This window comes from Cavia porcellus, unplaced genomic scaffold (assembly GCF_034190915.1).
Source record: "Cavia porcellus strain 051 isolate PalLab524CR breed Dunkin Hartley unplaced genomic scaffold, mCavPor4.1 scaffold_26, whole genome shotgun sequence".
Classification (NCBI taxonomy): domain Eukaryota; kingdom Metazoa; phylum Chordata; class Mammalia; order Rodentia; family Caviidae; genus Cavia; species Cavia porcellus.
The window spans coordinates 11,875,137-11,885,511 of record NW_026947509.1 but is presented as its reverse complement, the minus strand read 5'-3'; positions in this window follow the sequence as shown (position 1 = coordinate 11,885,511).

Genomic DNA, 10,375 nt, shown 5'->3' with positions numbered 1-10,375 from the left:
CTTCAAACCCTTCTCAGCACAGGGCTCTAAGCGGCTGAATCAGACGCAGCAGGGAGGGGAATCTATTTGCTATGCCTGTTCCAGGTCTTCTGCTCTGATGTCACAGTCCCTTTCTCACTGAGGGAGAACAAGGGAGTGTGAGCCAGTGTCCCCATCTTCAGGTGCATGAGGTGGGTGGATCCAACACAGGTGGGGCTCCCAGAAACAGAAGCCCCTCATCTTGGTCTTCATTGTATCATTTCCCTCTCTGAGGGACACTGTCCCTTCCACCAAGCTTCTGACTTTGAGTTCTCTGTATCTTCCCTGTGCCAGGCATCAGGAGCTGCAGAGAAGATGAAAGATAAAACACAAGCTCTTCTTAAGAGTCTCCTCATGTATTTGGGGCAACAGCACAAAGATTGCTGTCATTGTTAAGAAATTGTACTATTTCCATAATGTTGGTTAACATAAGCTTTTCTAATAAAGTATGGCACAATATGATAGCTATTATTTTGAATATTATTTCCTCAGCAGTAGGTGATGACTTGTTGGCATGAGCAAGCAGACACATTCCATAGGGATTCAGTTGTAAGCTGCAGCTCGGGCAGCCCAAATACCAGGTGAGGGAGAGGAGGACTCAAGCCAGCTCCTCCCCACAGTGGGCAGGAGCTGTGCTGAAGATCTCGCCCAAGGGAAACAGGGAACAGGGGCAGCTGAGCCAGGGAAATAGTCAGTGAGGACAGTGTGGCTGCCCTTCCAGTGACAGACACAGCAAATGCCAAGTCAAGGAGAAGAGCTCATTCCAGAGGAATTCTCAAGGGTGTGGTCAGGGGAAGGGGAAGAGGCTGGGCTCAGCTGAGAGGGCAGGGATAACCGAAGGGGCACAGTGACCAGAGGACAAGGAAGATGGCATTGCCGAGGCAGCAGCACAGGATGGACTGGAGTCTGGCATATGGAGGCCATGACAGTGATTGAGACAAGCAGTGACTCGGGAGCCAACCAGGAGAGGCAGTGGGGAGGGTAAGGGTTAGGAGGAGGCTTCAGACCTCAGGAGGACAAAAGGTAGGGTAGGATCTGCTAAATGACAGCTTGTTTTGAGGCCCCGTGGGGGGGAGAACTCACCCAGGGGACACAGGTTTCCAGGGTGGGCTGGGATTGGGGCAGAGTCTGCTCAGCTAAGCATAATTCTGATAACTGGAGTTGGGAAGACCCCTAGAAGCCGTAAATCCAGCTTCCCATCTTTAGCTCATATCCGTGGTAAATTTAAACATGAGGGTAGGTGAGAGTCTTTTTAATTCTCATAAGGGCAACCACCAACCATGCGTTTCTCTCCCACAGGAATCCATGCCAGTTGGGACAGTTCTTCCACAGAGAACCACTCTGGCCTGAGTTCTACAGAATTCAGCTGGGGTGGCTTGTGGTTATTTTGTGGTTATTTTGTGTGAGTTACTGTCTTTCCTTCTCCTGCTTCCTTTACCTCCTGCAGACACAGAGTGTGAACTTGGCTCCCACGTGGCTGAGAGGGAACATTGTAAAACACGTGTTTTACAAAGGATCTCACTTAGCAACTAAACTCGGGCAGCACTGAGGTGATTCTGAAGGAAGGGATGATAACCATTGTGCTTTGGGTCTGGATGTGTGGAAGGATCCATCTCCAGTACAGTGGTCAGGGGTGAAGCCTGTGGGAGCTGGCTGGATCCTGAGGGCTCTGATTTATCTATGGATTATCCACTTATGGATTCACAGGTTAAAGGGTTATGGGGAGGAGCTTTGCTATAAAAGTGAGCTCCCTCTCTTGGCTTCTTGGCCATCAGGAGATGAGTAGTTTTGTTCCACCACGCACTCCCACCATGATGTTCTGTTTCATTTCAGGCTTAGAGACACTGGAGCCAAGGACCATGGACTGAAACTTTGGAAACCATGAGCCTATAAATCTTCCCTCCTCGTAAGCTGATGTTCCCAGGTTTTTTGTCATAGTGACAGAATGCCGACTAACAAAACAGCCCATCTCAGTGCACATTATCTAGCAGGCAGTCATTTGTCATCTGCAGTGTATCCTAGGGAACACATCAGTGTACACATACTTGGAGAGGAGGAGGACAGGAGGAGAGAGAAAAGGAGAGAAGGAGGAAGAAATGAATAGCACAGGAGGAGGAGGAGAAGAGAAAAAGAAATGGAAAAATCATAATAAAGACACATTTATGTGGCAGGCATGGATAAACTGATAGGGAACAAAGGAGACAGGAAGCCTGGGAAAGGTAAAGGGAAGGGGAACCTTCAGTTGCACTGTCTGTTGAAAAATTAATGGACTTTAGTTCTTTTAGAAAAGCCTTAAGAGCTGTGATTAAAATGTGCAGTGACTGTTTAAAGATTTTTTTTTTTTTTTGTCTTTTTCATTTTTATCGGTACTGGGGATCGAACTCACGACTGTCTGCTTGCAAGGCAGGTACTTATGCTGCTGAGCTAAATCTTCAGCCCCAATTGTTTAAAGATTTATTACAGGAAAAGGCTATTTTCATTAATTCACTTTAAAATACTCCTCTTTACTTTGAAAACAGTGATCTATCACTCTTGCTACTTTCTGAAGCGGTTCTAGAAGTCTTCTTTATGAAGTGTGATAAAAAATACAGTGATTGCTGCTGCCCAGAGCCATCCTGTGGAAAGGCAGGCTCATAAAAGCATGTCCGAGTCTCCTCGTCCACCTTGGTCACCAAGTCTGGCACCATGTGACTTCTGGTCCTTTCTCGAAGTCAAATGAACACGAAAGGCAAACCTTTTAAATGGATTCAGAACAAAGAGGTGGCCATGACAGAGCAAGTGAAGACACACACGAAAGGGGACTTTCAGACGTGCCTCAGAAAGTGGCAGAGGGTGGGGTAAATGTGTTTGAAATAAAGGGCTGTGTCTGAGGGGGATTGATGGCAGTGTGTCTTTCACTGTTATAAAACTTTAAAGTTAAAATGTGCAGTTACACCTTGTAGGTTTAAAAAAAGTTGAACAGATAACACAGAGGGTTGCTATGTTCCCACCACCACCCCTGTACAAGATTTATCTTATTATTAGCATCTTGCATCAATTGGATTATTTGTTATAATGAATAAACCAGTACTGGTACATTATTATCATTAAGCACACATTAATGTATATACGCTATACATTATGAAAAGTCCTCTGTTTATTCCAAATTCTGGTGCTCCCTTTTCTGCTGGGGTAGCTCTCAGAGTGGGGGTGAGGCTGTGAGGTGGGGGTATGGGAACAGGTTCCTGGAGCAGTGTCCAAAGGGCAAAGGAAGGGTCTGTGGGCCTCAGATGGCAGGGAAATCGCTCCACATCAGCCTCGCCAAGGGAGGCTTCTTGGAGGAGCAAAGGTTTCAGCTGGTCTGAAACAATCCATTAGCTTAGCCAAACAAAGACTCACAGGGGCAAAATCCTTTGCATATTGTTTAATTCTTTGAATTCTCTTTGGGGTCATGTCTTTTGCTGAGGTCAGTAATTATCTTCAGAAAGAGTCTAAGGAAGTACCAAATAAAAATGTTCTCTCTAACCTTTCAGTTCACAGGAAAAGGGCAGGTATTTTATTTTTCAGTAGGCAGAAGATGTTAGGGAAAAGAGAATGCTTTTTGCAACATCTTTCCCCCACATTCTTGTTGGTTTTCAGTAGCAGCTTTTGAAGTGCAACTCTGGGCTCACCACACACCTGGCAAGCCTCAGTTTCTCATGTGAAGAAAAGGAGAGCTGGGTGTGTGCATGACCGAAATGCCTGTAGTCCTTGCACGCTGGGAGGCTGAGGCAGGAGGAGTTTAAGTTCAAGTTTAGTCTGGGAAACATAGGGACTTAGCAAGACTCTGTCTTAAAATTAAAGAGGGTTGTTGGGGGGAAGCAGGACAGTGTGAAGGCCCTGTATTCTATCCTCAGTACAAAAAAGAAAGAAAGAGAAAAAGAAAGACAGAAAGAGGAAAAGAAAGCAAAGCGGCAACAACACCACCTCTGAAGTTTGTTGTTAGCACCACGGGGCGCCAGTGGCTGTGTTCACTGTTGTACAGCAAAACCCTCCAGTGCACTTTAAAGCATTACTAGCTTTGCAGAAGTCCAGCTGTCCTTCTACTTCTGCTTCTGGGTCATTCAGGACAGAACAGAGAGGATGCTAGGGAGCAGGACATGGGGGATGTAGAGAGACAGGGCTGCATCCAGGATGTGGAGAGACAGGGATGCATCCCTGGATGTGGAGAGAGCCAGCACAGCACAAGCACAGGGCCTGAGGCCGGGGTTGCTGTCTCTGAGATGATCCCAACTGCACGCTAAAGCCATCACTTCAGTACACAGTGTGGGCCCAGCTAGAAGATACAGGAGGCCCAGGTAGGGTGTTAGGAAGCACAGTGCAGGGCCGCACTCCAGTGTCTTTCCGGGGAGGCGGGGGCGCACTGCTGTGTAAGTTTTCTTTCTTAGGAAGAGTACTCCTAAGAGATCTTCTTTCCTCAAGCTGTTAAATACATTATCTTCCCACTTTTCTTGTGGGTGCAAATAGCCGTTTACTTGGAGAGGCCCTGTGTTTGGAAGAAACTGCTACAGGACATTAATTGAGATCATTGCAATGTGTTAACACATGGTCGATCCCCCAGTGTGCGCTGAGACCGCGGACTCTGCTGCCTGGTCACTCTGTATGCGTCAGTTCTCACACCGAGGCTTATCACAGGCAATTATCTTGCCCAAATAAAAAATGAAAATGGAAAAAGTTAAATAAATAACAGGGCATCTTGATGGAATCGCAGCGTTGCTCATCTCGGTTAACATTAGCCATGACTTTCGGATGGTGAGATTTGTCAGGATGCTTGTCCTTTGTCTGTGGATCTCACGACTTTCCGAGGTGATGAGTGACAGCCATCGCCGCTGTCCCCTAAAACCACATTCTCCAGGAAACCAGGAGGTGCAGGCTGCACCCTGTAACCCGCACTTCAGTATCGCTTCTTTCAGAGAAGACTCTCGAAACTGAGTTTACCCCAAAATTATGCTATCTCCACCACCGGCTCAGCATTTTCATGTTCCTGGCTTTGCTGTCAAGGAAGAGAGCTCTGGGCCCTAGTCAGGCCTTGGGGAACTTGAACTGGAAATGGTGGTAGCAAATGACCCTCAGGGGCTGCACACGGTGTCAAATTTTATTTCTTCTTGATGCAAAGGCTGTTTTAGATCTTGTTTTTCCAGAAAAAAAATGCACTCTGGGTATTGAGCCCTGCCAGCCTGGGCAGCAAGGACCTTCTAGCGCCTCCGTCCCAGGGGGCGCTCACGCTCTGGCTGCAGCAGGGCTAGAGAGGCCCGCTCGGTCAGGCACTGATGACTCAGCTCTTTTGCAAGGACGGGACCTAAACCATTTCCACCTCCGCTGCATTGGCTGGGGCGGGTCACATGGTCAGTTTAGCAACAAAAGGGTGAGCACATGTGTGTGGAAGTAAAGAAGCGGGCTGTCCTGGGGAACACAGGTAAAAGTAATTCCTCAGGAGCTTTGGGCCTTTGAGAGTTCTTTCTCTGTGTTTATCACGAATGTTGGTATTTTAGCCTAAGTGTCAGTCAGCTGAAAGTTCTGTGTCCTCCACTTGAGAGTGTGCGTGTGTATGCATGTGTGTGTGATTTTTAGGCTAGGATTGGCAAAACTGAGTAGAAAATGCAGGGATCCCTACACCCCTGCCCCTGCACATTACCAACGTTTAGCACCGTCAATGAATGCAATGAACCTTTTCTGGTGTATCATGGACACCCCAAGTCTTCGTGGGGGTTACATCCTGTGGATTTGGATACCATTCTAATATCACATAGAATGTCATTGCCCTGAAATTCTCCGGTGCTGCATCTCTTCCTCCCTCCCTCCCCTGGTGACTACTCATCTTTTTATTGTGACCAAAGCTCTCCCTGCTCATGTACTTGGAATCAGACACTATGTAGTCTTTTTCGGGTGGCGTCTTTCATTTGCTAATACATATCTAAGTTTCCTTCCTGTCTCTTTGTGGCTCGATGGCTTTTCTGTTTTCATTATTAATAGTCGTCAACTGTTTAATAATGGAGGTTATTAAATGTAATAACATTTACATGTAATAATGGATGTCCCATGCTTTGTTATTTACCTACTGAGAGCCATCACGGTAGCTTCTGAATTTCAGAAATTAAAATGGAGCTGCTGAAAATATCTTTGTGCAGGCTTTTGTGCAGAAACGTTTTCAGTTCATGGAGGAAACCCCAAGGAACATGAGGGCTGGACGGAAAGGAAGGAGTGCGTTTGTGTTTGTAAGAAAGTGCCCTCCTGCCTTCCAGGTGGCTGAACCGGTTTGCATTCCTGCCGGCAGGGAAGGAGAGTTCCTGGTGCTCCGCGTCTTGCCAGCATTTAATGTTGTCAGTGTTCTGTATTTTAGCCATTTTAAGAGGTGTAGTGGTACCTTGTTGATTTAATTTGCAATTCCTTAATCACATATGGAAACCCAGCACCTTTTCCTCAGCTTATTTGACATCTATATGTCAATGTAACAATTTAAAAAGTAATACTAAATGTCACTATTTTTAAAAGTTTCTCATTCATACCCAACACTTGGAATTGTGATTGGCTTCCATTTCTTTCTCCCTGCTGACTTGCTCTTTTCCTACTTTATTGTCCTCATCGACTTCTTTGCATCTCCTGAATGGCCTCTAGTCTCTAAGCCTTTTGGCTAAATCACCTTTTGGATCATGAGTAAAAACAACTACTTCTAAGATAGCAATATATTAACTAGAGTTGATTTCTTATTTTTTTTTTGAAACTCTGTACTATTTTTATACTTTTTTTCTGTTTTGCTTTTTAAAAAAAAAATCGTCATTTCCTGACATAGAGACATTCATCCAGTCTTTCTCTTGTTTTTCTGTTCTTATCTCACCTTCTAGAATGTGTTCTAGGGTCTCTCTTTTCGTACACAAACAGTCCAGTAGACGTTGCATCATAGCACAGTAAAATTTAATGTCTCCTCTTTTTGGAGCTTCTATTGCTGACTTTTTGTTGTTGCAGTTCTGGGAACTGAACCCAGGGCCTTCACACTGAGTTACACACCCAGCCCTTTTTTTTCTTTTGAGACAGGTCTTGTTAATTTGCTCAGACTGGGCTCAAACCTTGTGATCCTCTTTTTCAGCTTCCCAGAGTGCTGGGGTTACACATATGTGCTCCCATGCCCAGTTTATTGCTGAATTTTGAAATATTCACTCCTCCATATTTGTGGGGATAGACTGAAAAAAGAAAAAAGAAGAAAAATGCGTAAAATGTAGAAAACAGCCACGCAAGAGATGTTGAGTCTTGTAGGAAGTGGTATTTTATCCCTGATGGTTGCTTACAAGCCATCTATTCATAGAACAAAACTGCCATCCTCAAATCAGGTGTTCAACTGCTTTAAGAACAATTTACCTAGAGAGTTTTCCTAAGATCCTCTGAAGGACTGTGTCAAAGAAAAGCTACTTGAAAATATTGCAACTTGGGAGTGTTACTGAAGAGTCAATGAACTAGGGCCCGGTTCCCTCCAACCCAGCCTGCTCCTGGCAGCAGACTAATTTATTATTGCTATTCCTTGTTAGCTTGATTACTAATTATGAATAGTAATGTTTATCCTTTTTCATCTTTTATTTTCTGGTTGGTGGATCTCAGGCTTCACCCTAAGCTAACATCTCCAGTCCCCCCTTAAAAAAATTTTTTTTGAGACATTCTTACTAAGTCACCACCTTGCCTAGCTGGGCTTGAAATTGTGATCTTCCCACCTCAGTCTCCCAGAGTGCTAGGATTATAGGTGGCATGTGCTGAATTGCTGTGCTGGACACTGTGAAATGTGGTTACTCCAAATATATTTTAAAATCTAAGGAGATGCTATTTTTGATTTTCTATAAACACATTCCTCTTATCTCTCTCCAAGTTAAATAATTTATTCTCTACTGCTATGGTTGATACATTGTATCAACTTAAGCAGTTTAGAAGTTTAAGAGACTCAACAGGGAGCCGGGATCCTTACTTTGTACATACCTTCCTCCTGTGCAAGAGGAGGGCACAAAGATTTTGTGAGTGCTGCACCTGCCCTGGGGAGGGGTGGTGGTGGAGGGTGGCCTGTGTGCCAAGGGAGGAGAAGAGGCTTGCTTTCCCCGCTTTTGCTGGCTCTGCCTTGAAGTGTTGCCCCAGTGCCAAGCCACCCTGCCTTGGAGCCAGCTTATTATGGACTGAAACCTCCACAAACAGTGAGCTAAATAAACCTCTCCTTCCTTCATCTTGGGTGTTGGGTATTTTGTCTCAACAATGAGAGAAAAGTAACCAAGATATCTGCCATGAATTGTTTTTGTTGAACTTACTTCTTTGGCTTTGTTTCCTCTATTCCTTTATCTAGGAATACTTGGGGTTGCGTGTGGGATTTTTGTACCATTTTGGCCAGGCTGCCTACAAGACCCCAGGTCCTCTATTCTCTGAAGTTAACATCCTGTTTGTGAAGTCAGAACCACCACCCAGTACTATATGAAGTCTTTATGGTTTGTGACATTAGGATGCCATAGGAAGAAAATTAGGATATTTGACAGCTCGTAGCAGAAGGATCCAGTGAATGCTGTTTGTACCTCTGGTGTAACTGTTTTGTCCTTAGCCAGATTCATTGGCATTTGAAACAAAGAACACACTGGGTATGAAGTTCCCATTTCCTCAGTCTGCTCTGGAACAAGTGCAGAAGAGTAGGGAGGAGAGGCAGAGTGGGATGAAAAAGTGGAGAAATTTGGAGAGAAGAGGAGCTGATTGCATTTATTTTTGCTTTCTAACCTTTTAACAAAAAGTGGAAAGAAATTAAGCAATAATGCATTGTTTATGTGTCTATTATGTAACAAGGCAGCATTAATCACATTGTGTAGTTGTCATAAAAAAAATCCGCTCAGGGAAGGCTGTTGGTTGCTCAGGGAAGGCTGTTTCCGCAGAAGAGCAGCTTGCCTGGACTGCCACAGAGCGGGAGGAGTGGCCTCCATGAACGCGGTCTGCAGGAAGGCAAATGTGAAGAACAGAAAAGAATCTTCAAGCAATTAGCCTTGCAAGATCCATGCTCAGCCTTCCCTGAAAAAAGTGATTTTCTGGTTGCAGATTTTGGGGCTTGCCTAAGGACAGCTACTGAAACAGATCAGGTGTCACCCCCACCTTGGAAAACATCCCTTTTCTGTACTTCTGCGGTCAGAAAAAATAACAAGTATTATTTTAAGGGCATTAGTGAAGTCCTGTGGCCTGTCATGAGCCATGGGGAGGGCGTGTGCCATGGGAACGCCCTGAAAGGAGAGACTTCAGCCTGGCTCCTGGAGGCCGCAAGGTCATGAGGCTGAGCCCAAGACAGCTATTATGGACTGAGGGGCAGCCATGGAGCTCAGGCTGATCTGTGCACCCTGAGTCTGATTTTTTGAGCTTCTGAGAGCTCAAAGAAGGCTCAAAATGCAACTGCCCTTTATAAGGTGTAGGGTAGAAAATATTCTCTTATGCACATTCCTGTTTTAACATGTTAGCTTAACAGATATGGTGGACATAGAGTACATAGCCTCTGTGCCCCTGCTCAAGACTGCCACTGTCATCTGTCCTTAAGATCATCATGCAGGGTTTCCCTTCCTTCAGAAGTAACTGCTCAGGGGTCGAGGACAAAGGCTGCAGGGATCCGGCTGCCTCTTCCTACAGAGCCAGTTGGACTTGCTTTGCTCAAAGTGCAAGAGTCCTAACAAGCAAGGCTGAAAGTCAGCGAGCTCCTTGCTCTGTGTCTTGGGTTTGTCACAGGGTCATTATTTTGGACATGTGCATGAGAGGCATGGCACCTGTGTTCCCTGGTTCCTCTCACTCTCTGATAAAGCAGGGGAATTTTGTGGGCAGGGGAAGAGTGAGTTTCAAGAGGGATCTGCCTGTCTGCATTCCCTGTCACACACACACACACACACACACACACACACACACACACACACCCGCGTGCATGCGCTTGCATGTTTGTGCACTTGGGGGCGCTTTGGGGAGTTTCCTTTCCCTTCTCCCTCTCTAAACTTGAGCTTTGCAGAGGCTTTTTTTCCCACCTGTTTGCATCAGCTACAAAAGAGTCTTGCAAAGAGAGTTGCTATGGTACATCTTCATCGATAACAGGAGTTGACAGATTTTTTTAAAAAGAAATTCAGGTTCTGTAAAAGGTGTCATGGGTAGAGGGAGAGGGAACTTGCCAGCCACAAACTCCGGCTCACATTCACTCAACCCCAGCCAGCGACAAATGGCATTGTGGGGAACGGAAGGGGGTGGCGAGCAGATACAGGTATCGAGAGGCTGCCAGCTCTTGATTATCTACATTTGGGGTGTGGGCCTGGAACCTGAATCTGTAGAGAATGCAGAGCAACTGTGTAGCCCAGTGTTTTGACTC